At 36.0% G+C, this 17,654-nt stretch overlaps 1 long non-coding RNA gene across 1 annotated transcript; it reads left to right on the forward strand.

The window, feature by feature from the left end:
* Positions 1-1,625: 1,625 nt before the first annotated feature.
* Positions 1,626-2,547, forward strand: LOC309707355. Its single transcript, XR_014276975.1, has 3 exons — positions 1,626-2,127; positions 2,244-2,347; positions 2,452-2,547. It is a non-coding gene; the product is annotated as an uncharacterized lncRNA (long non-coding RNA).
* Positions 2,548-17,654: the final 15,107 nt, after the last annotated feature.

Genomic DNA, 17,654 nt, shown 5'->3' on the forward strand with positions numbered 1-17,654 from the left:
GAAATCACTGCAGCGCTTGAGAACATGAGACAAGCCAACCTTGATGACATGATGCCTCTTCTACACGTGAGGCAAACACTGAGCAGGTCAGAGGTTTTCACCATTGTTCATCATAATACAGAGGGACTGCCAGCTCACATTAATGACATCAAAAGTCACCATGAATTGTGTCTAGCAGATGTTTTGTGCCTAACAGAAACACACCTGCGGGGCTCTTTTGTCGCAGAGAGTCTCCACTTGGAAAATTACAATTTGTTCAAACGCAACAGACACCTGTCCTACACAAACTTTCCCCAGATGGCAAACAGAAGTGGTGGTGGAGTTGCTGTTTATGTGAAAAGTGACATTCAAGTGCATGAAAAACAGTACATCCATAATGTAACTGACCTTGAATTTCTGGCTTTAAAGGTTGAAGCACCAGTCAGTGCTCTGATTGCAGTTGTATACAGACCTCCAGACTACACTCTGAGGCCATTCCTGAAAAACCTGGTAAGCCTATTAGACTCATTGGAGATCATGGACTGTCATCCCATCATAGTTTGTGGTGATTTTAATGAGAATGTTTTATCCAGTGCAAACAAACCAATCCTGGAGCTGTTTGAGTCTAGGGGATACGCACAGGTCATCACTGCCCCTACCACAGAGAAGAACACACTGCTTGACCTAATTTTCATTTCTCAGTCAGATCGATGTCTCCATTCTGGAGTCATGAAGACATACCATAGTTACCATGACCCAGTATACTGTGTATTGTCCTGTGATGATTCATGATCTAGATCTTTGAATACAGTAAGTAATATCTATATTTTTGAATGACTTAAGAAAGTAGAGCGATATTTAAAAGTTGACGCCCTGCATTGCAGTATAATGTTTGATGACAATTTTATTTATTACAGAAAATCTAAAATTCACTAACAGTAACCTATAAATGTCAGAAAAATCAAATATAGCAGTTTAAAATGAATAGTGTAGGCATATCCTCTCTGCAGCCAGGCTTCAACATCCTGCCAGGCTGCCCCAGTCTCACTGTGGCTGGGAGGGAGGGAGGGTGGACCAGAGGATTGCCCACACAAAACATAAATGTTCAACAGCTTCTTCATTGTTTCTGAGAGAACAATAATGACTAAAGGTTGCTTTTTAAAAAAACAAACAAACAAACAAACAAACAAACAAACCTAATTACAGCAATAATGACAGTTAAGCCACTTTATGTGTGCCTCTATTTTGAAATACTATTTACAAAAATATTATTATTTTGGTTTGTTATAAACTTTAAACTTTTTCAAAAGTACACAATTATATTTTTGGACAAATTTTTCTATGAAACATAAATTTTTATGAGCTTTTATCATGTTTCTGGCCAGTGCAATCATCAGGGTGGGTCTGGGTTGATAACTGCACATTTCTGGCCAGAAATGTTTCAGCAGTGTTACATATGTAGTGCATATGTTACACTTGCTTTCTGTTACCAGATGATACCCTACATTTGTATAGACATTTGATGGTGTGAGGTTGGGGAGTTGAGTGGGAGGGGGGGGGGGGGGGGGGGGGAGGGTACGGTGGGAGTTGAGGGGGGGGGGGGTTCCTTTCCTGTTAGGTTTCCTTTTTTTTTTCTTTTTTTTTTTTTTAAGCAAGACACAGTCCTCCTGTGTCTTCTCCAATCTTCACATGTAAAATCCAACAATGTGAAGCACATAGCAGCCAGAAACTGTAATGCCACAGATCAGAGAAACTTCATCATCACCATCTTCATCGCCATACGATCAGAGCGTGAGACTTCACATCTGGAGCACAGGAGAGATTCTGTGATAAGTCTTCCTTCTAGCTTGTCCCACAAGCAGTCGGTGAGATTTACTAACAACAAAAAGGGTTAATGACATTATTTCCATGAAAACATGTATTCATTCTTTGTGAAGTGTTTAAATTGTGTTTTCACTTGACCTTAGGAGTGTTAGAGTGTATTGTAATGTCTGTACTCAGGTGTTTCCCTCTGTGATCCATCCCCTTCAGAGCCGAGACACTCAGGACTGAACAGACTGCACAGTTTCTGTGACTGAGCCTCCAAAACACCTTCTTTGAAACCACTCATGATAGAAGGGCTTCATATTTGCAGCAGCACTACTACAGGTATTCAGTTTATTACAGGATGTGTTTGTTTCTTAGGACCAGCTCTGAGTGCACACTACCTAACATATACACCTTTCTGTTTATTACAAACCAACTACTCTGGATCATACGGCCAGTTGGCAGGAATGTTGCTGCAGGAAAACATCCCTGGAGATCACCATCATTGTCAGACTGACTGTGCCTCCTCTGTGCAGTGTCAAGATCCTCCCTAAATGAGTGTGTAAGTTAACATTTTCATTATTTTATTCCCTTTGACAAGACAAGTATCACTGATATTTACATTTACAACTACATATGTTCCCGTTTTCTGCTCTTCTTTTAAAGTCCTCAGCTATCCTGCTTCTGTGCTGCTTGCCACACATCAAACACTGGCCGGATGACAGGGAGGATCCACTCTGAAGTCACTGGACGTGATGAGGATCATATGGGACTTCATAGTTTCACAGAAACGTTGTGCTCTGTGATTACAGGTTTTAAATGGACATAATGACTGCCTCTCTCTGATCAACAGGCTAAAGGATTGTTGTCATTGTTAGTGCTCTGTACAATGTATGCTTATTTAGTATTTCATCACAGAGCAAACCTTTATTTATTTAACATATTTTTATTTTGTTTTAATGTTGAATTAACTGTGGGGATTTTTTTAAGTGGGCACTCGGGATGTCATATGACCAGAAATGTGGTAACTGGAATTCAACGTTATGGAAGAAAAAATCTGTTAAGAACAAAACACACACAAAACCCCCCAAGAAAATTCAAATTCATTCCATGTAATCCAATCTAAAACATTTTAAACTGCTGAACAGCAACACAAACAGTGTTAAAAAACAGTGTTAACAGAATGATTATGATGATTTTGTACCAAAGTTTCAGGTCACATGGCACACCTAGTGTGTAGTGTGGGGTATCAGCTGGTAAGTATAGGTTTTTTTTTCATATTTGTGTACTTAGAGTTTAGATAGATAAAGCCTTGTGTATAATAATTAGTCATAACCACAACTCAAAGTCAGGGACTAACTAATTTTGGGACTTTGTGTCTGAGCCCAGGTTAAAACAATGTGTAAAAAAGCATTTAGTGGCATGGCTGAACAATGCTGTATTGATACTTATTTATCCATGTTCACAAAAAGGACTAATGTGTTTATTTGATTATTTGCACGTGTTAAACTGTGTCACCACCTTAGGCTTTCATTTGAGTTTACTCAAAAATCTCTATACAGTTCTCTTTTACCACTGTGTGGACTCTGTTTACATTAAAACATAAAGAAGAATGAGTAATAAAAAGATGTGTAGACAGATTAAGTAGGACGATAGAAACAGCTGTTCAGCCATGTTCTAAGAAACCAACACAATTTAAAGGTTCAGGATTGTGGTTTTAAAAGTTGAATTTTCATGTATTTCATATCTTGCTTATTATTTTTTATTTAGTTATTTAATTTAGTTATTTTTATTTATTCTACTAGTCCTTTTCAGAAAGAAGCTGTAAAATATGACTTAAGATTTTTATGTTATTTTCTATGACATACAAAACAAATTGATGTATGTAATACTATTAAACATGATATACACATGTGTATATGTCTGAAAAACATTATGCTGTATATTAAAGTTTGCATTTTCTCCAGAATTTTTGTTCATCTTTTAAGTTCATTTCAGTTAGAAGAATTTGAACTTTTAATATTCATTCAGAGATTTTCTGACTCTAAATTTTCTTTTGTCATTACTCATTTTTTTATTATTTACATTTTAAACATGTTTAGCTTTTTTCCAACTTCTTCTGTGTGAACATCAGCTTTCAAAAGTTCTGCACTTTTGTTTTCACTTTAAAAATTCTGTATTTTCCAGCTCATTCAGAATTTTTAACTTAACATTCAGCAATTAATTCATTTCAGTGCATACATTCAGATTCAAGCATTCACACTGCAGTTTCTTCAGAAAATGCACTTTCTAGTTATTATTATTATTATATTTTATCTATTCCGTACGTTTTTTGTAATCCTATAACTTCAAAACCGTTCAACTTAGAAAAAACATTCAAACACCGTTAGATTCCTATTCTTTTGGACAACACTGCTTCTATTTTTCATATTTTTAACATTTATATTTTTAATTTTATTCAACTTTATTCAACAAAAATTTATAATGTATTTCAATGGGGAGACCCTTCAAATCCTCATTCAACTTACTCATTTTTAAACTCTTACTACTTCCACATACATTGACATAGAGCCACCATTCAAACTTTAAAACGAAGACAAGACATTCAACTATTCAACTTGTATTTATCTTTTCAATATCTATTATACTTTTTCTTCAGTTCCAGTTTAAGTTTCATGATGTTTTTTCACCCGTTTCAGAGTTTATAATGGGTGTGTATGGGACGGAATGTTGGGGCTAGAGTGAGGCAGCTCAACTGCTAGAGTGAGAGGAGCAAAAAAATTAATCTTAAAATCTTTTTTAAAACTGCTGCTGTGTCCACAGCGTTTGCTCTACAGGTATGACTTTACCCTCAAAACGTAGCCATGGCTGTCCTCTTTCATCCAATGTGTTTACTATTGTACTAGGTGTTATGGTTCTTTCATAAATGTCACCAATGCACAGCCTCCTCCCTCCAACTCTTCCATAGACTCTAATGTTAAAATGGCTCAGAAGGTTGGTTTGAAAATCAGAAGAGCATGGTGTTTTTACACTGTCACCACGTCCATATATTAAACTCCACAGGCATGAAAACTGAGAATTAAGTAGACTAGACATTGCTGTCGCTCACGGTGAAAGAATTTTGTCAATACGACCTATACTTTTCATTTGGGAGCGATTTGTTTCGGCCTGACTTTTCTGTTCATTTTAAGCAGCAAAAGTGAGGCGCATGTCTGTGTACGTGTGTATGGAGCCATTGGGTGCAGTCACTATAGCAACCAGGCTCACACCTGCCTGCTTAACGAGCTCTGCCTGCCACTCTGCCAAGATTCATCTTAAACACTTCTCTTTCAACTGCTGCTGTGTCCACAGTGTTAAAGCCATCATTTTACCCTCAAAACGTAGCCATCGTTGTTCTCTTTCCAACATCTTGTCTTTCAAAGCTCAGAGATGTAAACTTTTTAAACTGTGTGGGTCCAAGTGGAGGGATCACATTTTAGTCATTCAGTGATTCAAAGAATATAACCTTTTAATATTCTTTCAGATGTTTTCTGACTCTAAATGTTCTTTTCTCATTTCTTAGGTTTTTCTAATTTACAATTAAAACATTTTCAGCTTTTTTCCAACTTCTTCTTCTGTGTAACCTTCAGCTTTTAGCAGTTCAGCACTTTTGTTTTCAGGTTAAATTCGGGTTTTTTTTTTTGTTTTTTTTTAATCTCATTCAATATTTTTAACTCAAAATTCAGCAATTAATTCATTTCAGTGCATACATTCAGATTCAAGCATTCACACTGCAGTTTCTTCAGAAAATGCACTTTCTAGTTATTAGTGTGAATGCTTGAAAAGCATTCACAGTATTGTTCTTCTAATCTTTATTAGTGTGAATGCTTGAAAAGCATTCACAGTATTGTTGTTGTAATCTTTATTATTATTATTATTATTATATTTTATTCTGTATTCCGTACGTTTTTTGTAATCCTACTCCTTCAAAACCGTTCAACTTAGAAGAACCATTCAAACACCGTTAGATTCCTATTCTTTTGGACAACACTGCTTCCATTTTTCATATTTTTAACATTTATATTTTTAATTTTATTCAACTTTATTCAACAAAAATTTATAATGTATTTCAATGGGGAGACCCTTCAAATCCTCATTCAACTTACTCATTTTTAAACTCTTACTACTTCCACATACATTGACATAGAGCCACCATTCAAACTTTAAAACGAAGACAAGACATTCAACTATTCAACTTGCATTTATCTTTTCAATATCTATTATACTTTTTCTTCAGTTCCAGTTTAAGTTTCATGATGTTTTTTCACCCGTTTCAGAGTTTATAATGGGTGTGTATGGGACGGAATGTTGGGGCTAGAGTGAGGCAGCTCAACTGCTAGAGTGAGAGGAGCAAAAAAAATAATCTTAAAATCTTTTTTAAAACTGCTGCTGTGTCCGCAGCGTTTGCTCTACAGGTATGATTTTACCCTCAAAACGTAGCCATGGCTGTCCTCTTTCATCCAATGTGTTTACTATTGTACTAGGTGTTATGGTTCTTTCATAAATGTCACCAATGCACAGCCTCCTCCCTCCAACTCTTCCATAGACTCTAATGTTAAAATGGCTCAGAAGGTTCGTTTGAAAATCAGAAGAGCATGGTGTCTTTCCACTGTCACCACGTCCATATAATAAACTCCACAGACATGAAAACTGAGAATTAGGTAGACTAGACATTGCTGTCGCTCACAGTGAAAGAATTTTGTCAATACGACTTTTACTTTTCATTTGGGAACGATTTGTTTCGGCCTGACTTTTCTGTTCATTTTAAGCAGCAAAAGTGAGGCGCATGTCTGTGTACGTGTGTATGGAGCCATTGGGTGCAGTCACTATAGCAACCAGGCTCACACCTGCCTGCTTAACGAGCTCTGCCTGCCACTGTACCAAGATTCATCTTAAGCACTTCTCTTTCAACTGCTGCTGTGTCCACAGTGTTACAGCCATCATTTTACCCTCAAAATGTCGCCATCGTTGTTCTCTTTCTAACACTGTGTCTTTAAAAGCTCAGACGTTTAAAATTTTTAAATGGTGTGGATCCAAGCGGAGGGATCACATTTGAGTCATTCAGTGATTCAAAGAATATTAACTTTTAATATTCTTTCAGATGTTTTCTGACTCTAAATGTTCTTTTCTCATTTCTTAGGGTTTTCTAATTTACATTTAAAACATTTTCAGTTTTTTTCCAACTTCTTCTTCTGTGTAACGTCCAGCTTTTAGCAGTTCAGCACCTTTGTTTTCAGGTTAAATTCGTTTTTTTTTTGTTTGTTTTTTTATCTCATTCAATATTTTTAACTCAAAATTCAGCAATTAATTCATTTCAGTGCATACATTCAGATTCAAGCATTCACACTGCAGTTTCTTCAGAAAATGCACTTTCTAGTTATTATATTTTATCTATTCCGTACGTTTTTTGAAAGCCTACTCCTTCAAAACCGTTCAACTTAGAAAAACCATTCAAACACCATTAGATTCCTATTATTTTGGACATGATTGCTTGTATTTTTCTCATTTTTAACATTTATATTTTTAATTTTATTCAACTTTATTCAACAAAAATTTCCCATGTATTTCAATGGGGAGACCCTTCAAATTCTCATTCAACTTACTCATTTTTAAACTCTTACTACTTCCACATACATTGACATAGAGCCACCATTCAAACTTTAAAACGAAGACAAGACATTCAACTATTCAACTTGTATTTATCTTTTCAATATCTATTATACTTTTTCTTCAGTTCCAGTTTAAGTTTCATGATGTTTTTTCACCCGTTTCAGAGTTTATAATGGGTGTGTATGGGACGGAATGTTGGGGCTAGAGTGAGAGAGCTCAACTGCTAGAGTGAGAGGAGCAAAAAAATTAATCTTAAAATATTTTTTAAAACTGCTGCTGTGTCCACAGCGTTTGCTCTACAGCCACCATTTTACCCTCAAAACGTAGCCATGGCTGTCCTCTTTCATCCAATGTGTTTACTATTGTCCTAGGTGTTATGGTTCTTTCATAAATGTCACCAATGCACAGCCTCCTCCCTCCAACTCTTCCATAGACTCTAATGTTAAAATGGCTCAGAAGGTTCGTTTGAAAATCAGAAGAGCATGGTGTCTTTCCACTGTCACCACGTCCATATAATAAACTCCACAGGCATGAAAACTGAGAATTCAGTAGACTAGAAGCTGCTGTCGCTCACGGTGAAAGAATTTCGTCAATACGACTTGTACTTTTCATATGGGAACGATTTGTTTCGGCCTGACTTTTCTGTTCATTTTAAGCAGCAAAAGTGAGGTGCATGTCTGTGTACGTATGTATGGAGCCATTGGGTGCGGTCACTATAGCAACCAGGCTCACACCTGCCTGCTTAATGAGCTCTCTCTCACTCTGTGCCAAGATTCATCTTAAACACTTCTCTTTCAACTGCTGCTGTGTCCACAGTGTCACAGCCATCATTTTACCCTCAAATTGTCGCCATTATTGTTCTCTTTCCAACACCGTATCTTTCAAAGCTCAGGCATTTAAACTTTTTAAACTGTGTGGATCAAAGTGGAGGGATCACATTTGAGTCATTCAGTGATTCAAAGAATATGACCTTTTAATATTCATTCAGATGTTTTCTGACTCTAAATGTTCTTTTCTCATTTCTTAGGTTTTTCTAATTTACAATTAAAACATTTTCAGCTTTTTTCCAACTTCTTCTTCTGTGTAACCTTCAGCTTTTAGCAGTTCAGCACTGTTGTTTTCAGGTTAAATTCGTTTTTTTTTTGTTTTTTTTAAATCTCATTCAATATTTTTAACTCAAAATTCAGCAATTAATTCATTTCAGTCCATACATTCAGATTCAAGCATTCACACTGCAGTTTCTTCAGAAAATGCACTTTCTAGTTAGTGTGAATGCTTGAAAAGCATTCACAGTATTGTTCTTCTAATCTTTATTATTATTAGTGTGAATGCTTGAAAAGCATTCACAGTATTGTTATTCTAATCTTTATTATTATTATATTTTATTTTTCCGTACGTTTTTTGAAAGCCTACTCCTTCAAAACCGTTCAACTTAGAAAAACCATTCAAACACCGTTAGATTCCTATTCTTTTGGACAACATTGCTTCTATTTTTCTCATTTTTAACATTTATATTTTTAATTTTATTCAACTTTTTTCAACAAAAATTTATAATGTATTTCAATGGGGAGACCCTTCAAATTCTCATTCAACTTCCTCCTCTTTAAACTGTATCTACTTCCACATACATTGACATAGAGCCACCATTCAAACTTTAAAACGAAGACAAGACATTCAACTATTGAACTTGTATTTATCTTTTCAATATCTATTATACTTTTTCTTCAGTTCCAGTTTAAGTTTCATGATGTTTTTTCACCCGTTTCAGAGTTTATAATGGGTGTGTATGGGACGGAATGTTGGGGCTAGAGTGAGGCAGCTCAACTGCTAGAGTGAGAGGAGCAAAAAAATTAATCTTAAAATCTTTTTTAAAACTGCTGCTGTGTCCGCAGCATTTGCTCTACAGGTATGATTTTACCCTCAAAACGTAGCCATCGCTGTCCTCTTTCATCCAATGTGTTTACTATTGTCCTAGGTGTTATGGTTCTTTCATAAATGTCACCAATGCACAGCCTCCTCCCTCCAACTCTTCCATAGACTCTAATGTTAAAATGGCTCAGAAGGTTCGTTTGAAAATCAGAAGAGCATGGTGTCTTTCCACTGTCACCACGTCCATATAATAAACTCCACAGACATGAAAACTGAGAATTTGGTAGACTAGACATTGCTGTCGCTCACGGTGAAAGAATTTTGTCAATACGACTTTTACTTTTCATTTGGGAACGATTTGTTTCGGCCTGACTTTTCTGTTCATTTTAAGCAGCAAAAGTGAGGTGCATGTCTGTGTGCGTGTGTATGGAGCCATTGGGTGCGGTCACTATAGCAACCAGGCTCACACCTGCCTGCTTAACGAGCTCTCTCTGCCACTGTGCCAAGATTCATCTTAAGCACTTCTCTTTCAACTGCTGCTGTGTCCACAGTGTTAAAGCCATCATTTTACCCTCAAAACGTCGCCATCGTTGTTCTTTTTCCAACATCTTGTCTTTCAAAGCTCAGAGATGTAAACTTTTTAAACTGTGTGGGTCCAAGTGGAGGGATCACATTTTAGTCATTCAGTGATTCAAAGAATATGACCTTTTAATATTCTTTCAGATGTTTTCTGACTCTAAATGTTCTTTTCTCATTTCTTAGGTTTTTCTAATTTACAATTAAAACATTTTCAGCTTTTTTCCAACTTCTTCTTCTGTGTAACCTTCAGCTTTTAGCAGTTCAGCACCTTTGTTTTCAGGTTAAATTCGTTTTTTTTTGTTTTTGTTTTTTTTTAATCTCATTCAATATTTTTAACTCAAAATTCAGCAATTAATTCATTTCAGTGCATACATTCAGATTCAAGCATTCACACTGCAGTTTCTTCAGAAAATGCACTTTCTAGTTATTATATTTTATTTTTCCGTACGTTTTTTGAAAGCCTACTCCTTCAAAACCGTTCAACTTAGAAAAACCATTCAAACATCGTTAGATTCCTATTATTTTGGACAACATTGCTTCTATTTTTCTCATTTTTAACATTTATATTTTTAATTTTATTCAACTTTATTCAACAAAAATTTCCCATGTATTTCAATGGGGAGACCCTTCAAATTCTCATTCAACTTACTCATTTTTAAACTCTTACTACTTCAACATACGTTCACATAGAGCCACCATTCAAACTTTAAAACGAAGACAAGACATTCAACTATTCAACTTGTATTTATCTTTTCAATATCTATTATACTTTTTCTTCAGTTCCAGTTTAAGTTTCATGATGTTTTTTCACCCGTTTCAGAGTTTATAATGGGTGTGTATGGGACGGAATGTTGGGGCTAGAGTGAGGCAGCTCAACTGCTAGAGTGAGAGGAGCAAAAAAATTAATCTTAAAATCTTTTTTAAAACTGCTGCTGTGTCCACAGCGTTTGCTCTACAGGTATGATTTTACCCTCAAAACGTAGCCATGGCTGTCCTCTTTCATCCAATGTGTTTACTATTGTCCTAGGTGTTACGGTTCTTTCATAAATGTCACCAATGCACAGCCTCCTCCCTCCAACTCTTCCATAGACTCTAATGTTAAAACGGCTCAGAAGGTTGGTTTGAAAATCAGAAGAGCATGGTGTTTTTACACTGTCACCACGTCCATATAATAAACTCCACAGGCATGAAAACTGAGAATTAGGTAGAGTGGACATTGCTGCCGCTCACGGTGAAAGAATTTCGTCAATACGACCTATACTTTTCATTTGGGAGCGATTTGTTTCGGCCTGACTTTTCTGTTCATTTTAAGCAGCAAAAGTGAGGCGCATGTCTGTGTACGTGTGTATGGAGCCATTGGGTGCAGTCACTATAGCAACCAGGCTCACACCTGCCTGCTTAACGAGCTCTGCCTGCCACTGTGCCAAGATTCATCTTAAGCACTTCTCTTTCAACTGCTGCTGTGTCTACAGTGTTACAGCCATCATTTTACCCTCAAATAGTCGCCATTATTGTTCTCTTTCCAACATCTTGTCTTTCAAAGCTCAGGCATTTAAACTTTTTAAACTGTGTGGATCAAAGTGGAGGGATCACATTTGAGTCATTCAGTGATTCAAAGAATATGACCTTTTAATATTCTTTCAGATGTTTTCTGACTCTAAATGTTCTTTTCTCATTTCTTAGGTTTTTCTAATTTACAATTAAAACATTTTCAGCTTTTTTCCAACTTCTTCTTCTGTGTAACCTTCAGCTTTTAGCAGTTCAGCACTTTTGTTTTCAGGTTAAATTCGGGTTTTTTTTTTTTATCTCATTCAAAATTTTTAACTTAAATTCAGTAATTATTTCATTTCAATGCATACATTCAGATTCAAGCATTCACACTGCAGTTTCTTCAGAAAATGCACTTTCTAGTTATATTTTATTCTGTATTCCGTACGTTTTTTGAAAGCCTACTCCTTCAAAACCGTTCAACTTAGAAAAACCATTCAAACATCGTTAGATTCCTATTATTTTGGACAACATTGCTTCTATTTTTCTCATTTTTAACATTTATATTTTTAATTTTATTCAACTTTATTCAACAAAAATTTCCCATGTATTTCAATGGGGAGACCCTTCAAATTCTCATTCAACTTACTCATTTTTAAACTCTTACTACTTCAACATACGTTCACATAGAGCCACCATTCAAACTTTAAAACGAAGACAAGACATTCAACTATTCAACTTGTATTTATCTTTTCAATATCTATTATACTTTTTCTTCAGTTCCAGTTTAAGTTTCATGATGTTTTTTCACCCGTTTCAGAGTTTATAATGGGTGTGTATGGGACGGAATGTTGGGGCTAGAGTGAGGCAGCTCAACTGCTAGAGTGAGAGGAGCAAAAAAATTAATCTTAAAATCTTTTTTAAAACTGCTGCTGTGTCCTCAGCGTTTGCTCTACAGGTATGATTTTACCCTCAAAACGTAGCCATGGCTGTCCTCTTTCATCCAATGTGTTTACTATTGTCCTAGGTGTTACGGTTCTTTCATAAATGTCACCAATGCACAGCCTCCTCCCTCCAACTCTTCCATAGACTCTAATGTTAAAATGGCTCAGAAGGTTCGTTTGAAAATCAGAAGAGCATGGTGTCTTTACACTGTCACCACGTCCATATAATAAACTCCACAGGCATGAAAACTGAGAATTTGGTAGACTAGACATGGCTGTCGCTCACGGTGAAAGAATTTTGTCAGTACGACTTTTACTTTTCATTTGGGAACGATTTGTTTGGGCCTGACTTTTCTGTTCATTTTAAGCAGCAAAAGTGAGGCGCATGTCTGTGTACGTGTGTATGGAGCCATTGGGTGCGGTCACTATAGCAACCAGGCTCACACCTGCCTGCTTAACGAGCTCTGCCTGCCACTCTGCCAAGATTAATCTTAAACACTTCTCTTTCAACTGCTGCTGTGTCCACAGTGTTAAAGCCATCATTTTACCCTCAAAACGTCGCCATCGTTGTTCTCTTTCCAACATCTTGTCTTTCAAAGCTCAGACATTTAAACTTTTTAAACTGTGTGGATCCAAGTGGAGGGATCACATTTTAGTCATTCAGTGATTCAAAGAATATGACCTTTTAATATTCTTTCAGATGTTTTCTGACTCTAAATGTTCTTTTCTCATTTCTTAGGTTTTTCTAATTTACAATTAAAACATTTTCAGCTTTTTTCCAACTTCTTCTTCTGTGTAACCTTCAGCTTTTAGCAGTTCAGCACTTTTGTTTTCAGGTTAAATTCGGGGTTTTTTTTTAATCTCATTCAAAATTTTTAACTTAAATTCAGTAATTATTTCATTTCAATGCATACATTCAGATTCAAGCATTCACACTGCAGTTTCTTCAGAAAATGCACTTTCTAGTTGTAATAGTCCCTTTATATTTATGGTCTAGTACATCTCCTTGAAGCTTTCAGTATGCCAATGCTCCTTGTTATTTTTTGTTACCTCTGTATTATATTTCCTTTGTTGCTGTTGCTTCTTGCCTATAGCTTGTGCTTTGGTTTATAATTCTGGTTTTGTGTATTTTGTATCACCCTTGCAAACTGACTGTACCGTCCTTCCTTTGGGTCAAACTCATTCGAACAGTAAGAACTAACAATGGACCCAGTGGGTATCTTTGATAAAGTTTCACTTCAAGGTAATAAAACTATAACTATACTGAAATATCTGCCTACTTTGTTTTACACCAGCAGGAAGCAAACCATTTACAGATACAGTCACTTAAAATGCCTGCGTCATCAGTGAAAGGACCATGATGGATGCCTGGTAGAAGCCTGACCAAATACTGGCCAATTGGTTTACGGTAATGATATCCCCGATCAGTGACATGGGCGAGGCAACCATGAGCAGTAACCCCTCTAAGCAGATCCGTGTATCCACCACAGGGAGCAGTGTGGAGGCTCATTCATTTACAGGCTTGCTACACATTTGCGCTTCAGTTGCACAACAATATGCATGTGTGTGTATTTCTGGTGAGGTAAAGACTCCAGCAACACTTGAAACACTAGGGAACAACTATTAACAGACCAACGCGTTTCAGCTTGTGGCCTTCATCAGGGTCAGGTCACAAGCCAAAACGCGTTGGTCTGTGGCAGACTGCTTACTGAAGTAGTCTGCCACTTATTATTTCACTTTTGCGATTCATTTTAATACCCTGGTTGAAAAATTTTGAGCTGTAAAAGAGACACTCCAAATGCAACAACGGGTCTATGTCCTGCCAACAAGTGTCCAACCCGCAGTATTTATTCATTTAGTTAGTTAGTTAGTTAGTTATAGATGCAAAAACTAAATGTGAGATTACAGGTAGGTGAGAATTAACAGTCATTAGCATTCACCTGGTCTTAATGAGCGACTATACGAACACCCTGCACTCACAGAATATGATTTTTTTAAGGGCTAGGGGCAATTCTAGGTTTAAACTTTTAGGGGGGCTCAGCTCCCAATGATAATGTCATGCATGCAGTTCCTTGTAATTAATATTAATGGAGTATGCTGTTTCCAAATGTAATCAACCCTTTTCACATTTGCAAACCTCAATTCAATTGGATAAACATTACAATGAAACCTTCAAAAACAACCTAATTAATTGGATGACCTATTGTAGCGTCTAAGAATAATTCAAAACGAATAATCAGAGATTTTAAAATATTCAGCCTGTTTTAGGGTGGAGCCTTTAATTATCAATCCAGAGGCAAAGACTAAGTCATTAAATAAATTAAAGAACCATTTGTGGCAAAGCAGATAAGATGAGAAGCATGCACAAATTATTTCAGTCTCTTTACTACATAGAGGCAGTTTTGAGTGGCTGTATATAAATTATGTTAATGTTAATACAGGCTAAATGATAGTCTAATGGCAGGGATTATACATTGTCAGTCCACCCTTCAGACGGTAAGGATGAGGGTCCGTGCAGATGTCTGGGTCCTTGCGCAGACTCATCTGAGGAGAATTAGAATTGCATCACATAAACTACGCATGCGTCCATGCAGCGGACTTCAAGTGAGTTTCGAAGAGGTGTAACAGGAATGACTACTTGGCTGGCAGATCTCCAGCCGTTTCTTAATCCAGGCTTTACTCCTTAAACCATAGACTGCAAAACATTTATTGATGAGCAAATATAAAATTCTGTGGCTTCAAAAAAAATTCTAATCATACCCTAAGACATGTAAAGAGAGAAAAAAGCAAAACATTAGTATACTTTATACATCCTGATCATATGGCAGTTCAGTTTAGTTGCTATATACTCATAAAATAATGAAAACAATAACAATATTCTGCTTTAAACGCTATTTTAATCAACAATGGCAATCTTTGGGTAAGTGTTATTGGGAAATCTATCCAATTTAACAAAAAATAATGAAATGAAAATTCATTAATGTACAGTTGCTGTTAACTAAAAATAATCATGCTGTATCATAATGTGTAAAATGCAGGTTTTTCTCATTTAATTTAAAGATTCTTGATATTATACATGCTTTGTTTTCTGTAAAACATGCTTGAACAACATAGCTTACAAGATTAATTCAACCACAGAATGCTAATCACATGTTATGTTAGGCAGGCGGGTCTTCAAAACGAAGGGACAGTTTTGGTTTTATGAGCACATGGAACAAGGTTGGTTATTATTTTGTTTTTCCATAGATTTTCAGTGCTCTAAGTCAGACTGTGTAAGCTGGCAAAACTGCTGCACAGCAGGCCTTTCACAATGTGTTTATGGAGCCACAGCATCTGGTACTTGTTCATCAATAAATCTTTTGTGTACTATGATTTCAAGAGTTAGATCATCATTTTGCCTATATAGCTACATATAAACAATTTACTCCCCACTGGTACAATGTAAAATGGCAAGAAAAGCAATGTTTGATTCATGATTATAACATTTACATTCAGCATATACAGATATGGTTTTCTGGTTTATTGAATTTAGTACAAACGTTTACTTTTGCATTTTGGCAAACTGATACCTGGTTATAACATGGAAAGTACCGCAGGTGTTTCTAGGTAATAAGCCACAGCATTTAGCATTTTGTTCTGTGTTTGACGGTAACACTTTTACCCTCAAACACATATTAATGGACACAAGCTAGGACTAATCCCAGCATTATAACACGGTAGTAGGTTATGAAAACATGAAGCAGTATTACCTTATTGTTATTATGACCTTACTATCATTTTAAAGTCAGTACTTCAAAATCTTAATGCACAGATGTCACTATTTTATTGCTAAGTTATCTTATTATTATCAGGGTCTTACAATAATATTACAAATGGTTTTGCCACATAGAAATATGTTTCTTTTGTCTCAGACTGATCATTATCCAATTAATATGTTCCAGTGTAATATTACTCAGCTTAAATCACTTTTGAAATGTCTTCATTTTTAGAAAATAAAGTAGCACTAACATCTATGTCAGTGTTATAACCTTTTGTTCCTAGTTTAAAACCATACTATAACCACATTTTTACCAAGCTGTAATAAAAAAAAGTGCTACCAACATTTATTTTCATCCATATCTCACTGTCTGTTGCCCTATTTTATTAGTAATAGTGCTGATTAGGGAGGTCGCAGTAGTTAACATAGAATTTAGGGAAATTATGGTTTCAGCAGCTCAACACCTGAAACACAATTAAGAAAAAAAAAAAAACCAAGCAGGTACAAATAATTACGAATAGAATATTAAGAACTAAATATCAGCAGCAACAGAATTTAAAAGGTAATAATCAAAGAAAGTCCAGGGATTAAAGTGTAAGTGTAATACAGTGGCAAAGTCTCAGTGTGTTGTTTAGTTAGTTATTTCACTGGGTCGACATTGTCCACCTCTCCTGCTACTCCTCCCCCTCTCCCCGACTGCCCAGTTGTACAGTTAGTTCTGGTAAACCAGTCTATGTACAAATTGATACAATAATCATTACTGCAACGACTGACTTCAAGCTTGTTAAATAACATTTTTTAAAGGGAAGTTTTGTTTAATTTATTAAACAGAAGATACGGGGTAGTTTAATTAGGTATAGTCACCTCCAGCTAGTTTCTTAGCCTGAAATGCATGCAGTCTTGAGCTTCCTTTCTAATTACCATTTTTATTGGTCAATATTTTGTTAATCAGGGACCCAACAGTGTAGCACACAGATTGTTTTGAAAGAAAAAAATTATAGTGTTTGACTCCTCATGAATAGTCAACACAAAAGCATTTTCTGAAAGCAGGATAATTATATAGGAAAAAGAAATATACTTGATTAGACATTGTTTCTCAATATCTTTACATATGCACCTATCAGTTTGGCGTTCCTCATGCATGCTGGCAACTCATACAGCGGTACAACCACACCACAAGAGCAATTTCCTTACTCTATTGAAAATGTAGCCTGAAGAGTTTCAGCATCTGTTCTTTGATTGCTCCCCTACTACTTCTCTCAGCGGCTGGCCATGTGATTTGTTTTTTCTGTGTGATTCACAAACAAGCATAGAGAAATTGTTGGGGGAGGTTCACTTAAGCCACATTCACAAGGACTCTGCAGAAACCTCTATCAGCAACTCGGGCTTGCTTTTGTAGGTTTTCATCCTTCCTATAGTTACGATCCCATTTCAGTCACAAGATGAGTGTTGTACCCACACACACACATATATAAAGCATATATTAATGGATATTTCATATGCTAGTTTTCATAGGGTTTAGACAAGATGGCAAAGCAACCTATCAGATTATCTGACTTCTCAATTCCCTGTGGTACTGGGCT

This window comes from Aulonocara stuartgranti, assembly GCF_965226115.1.
Source record: "Aulonocara stuartgranti genome assembly, chromosome: 5".
NCBI lineage: Eukaryota > Metazoa > Chordata > Actinopteri > Cichliformes > Cichlidae > Aulonocara > Aulonocara stuartgranti.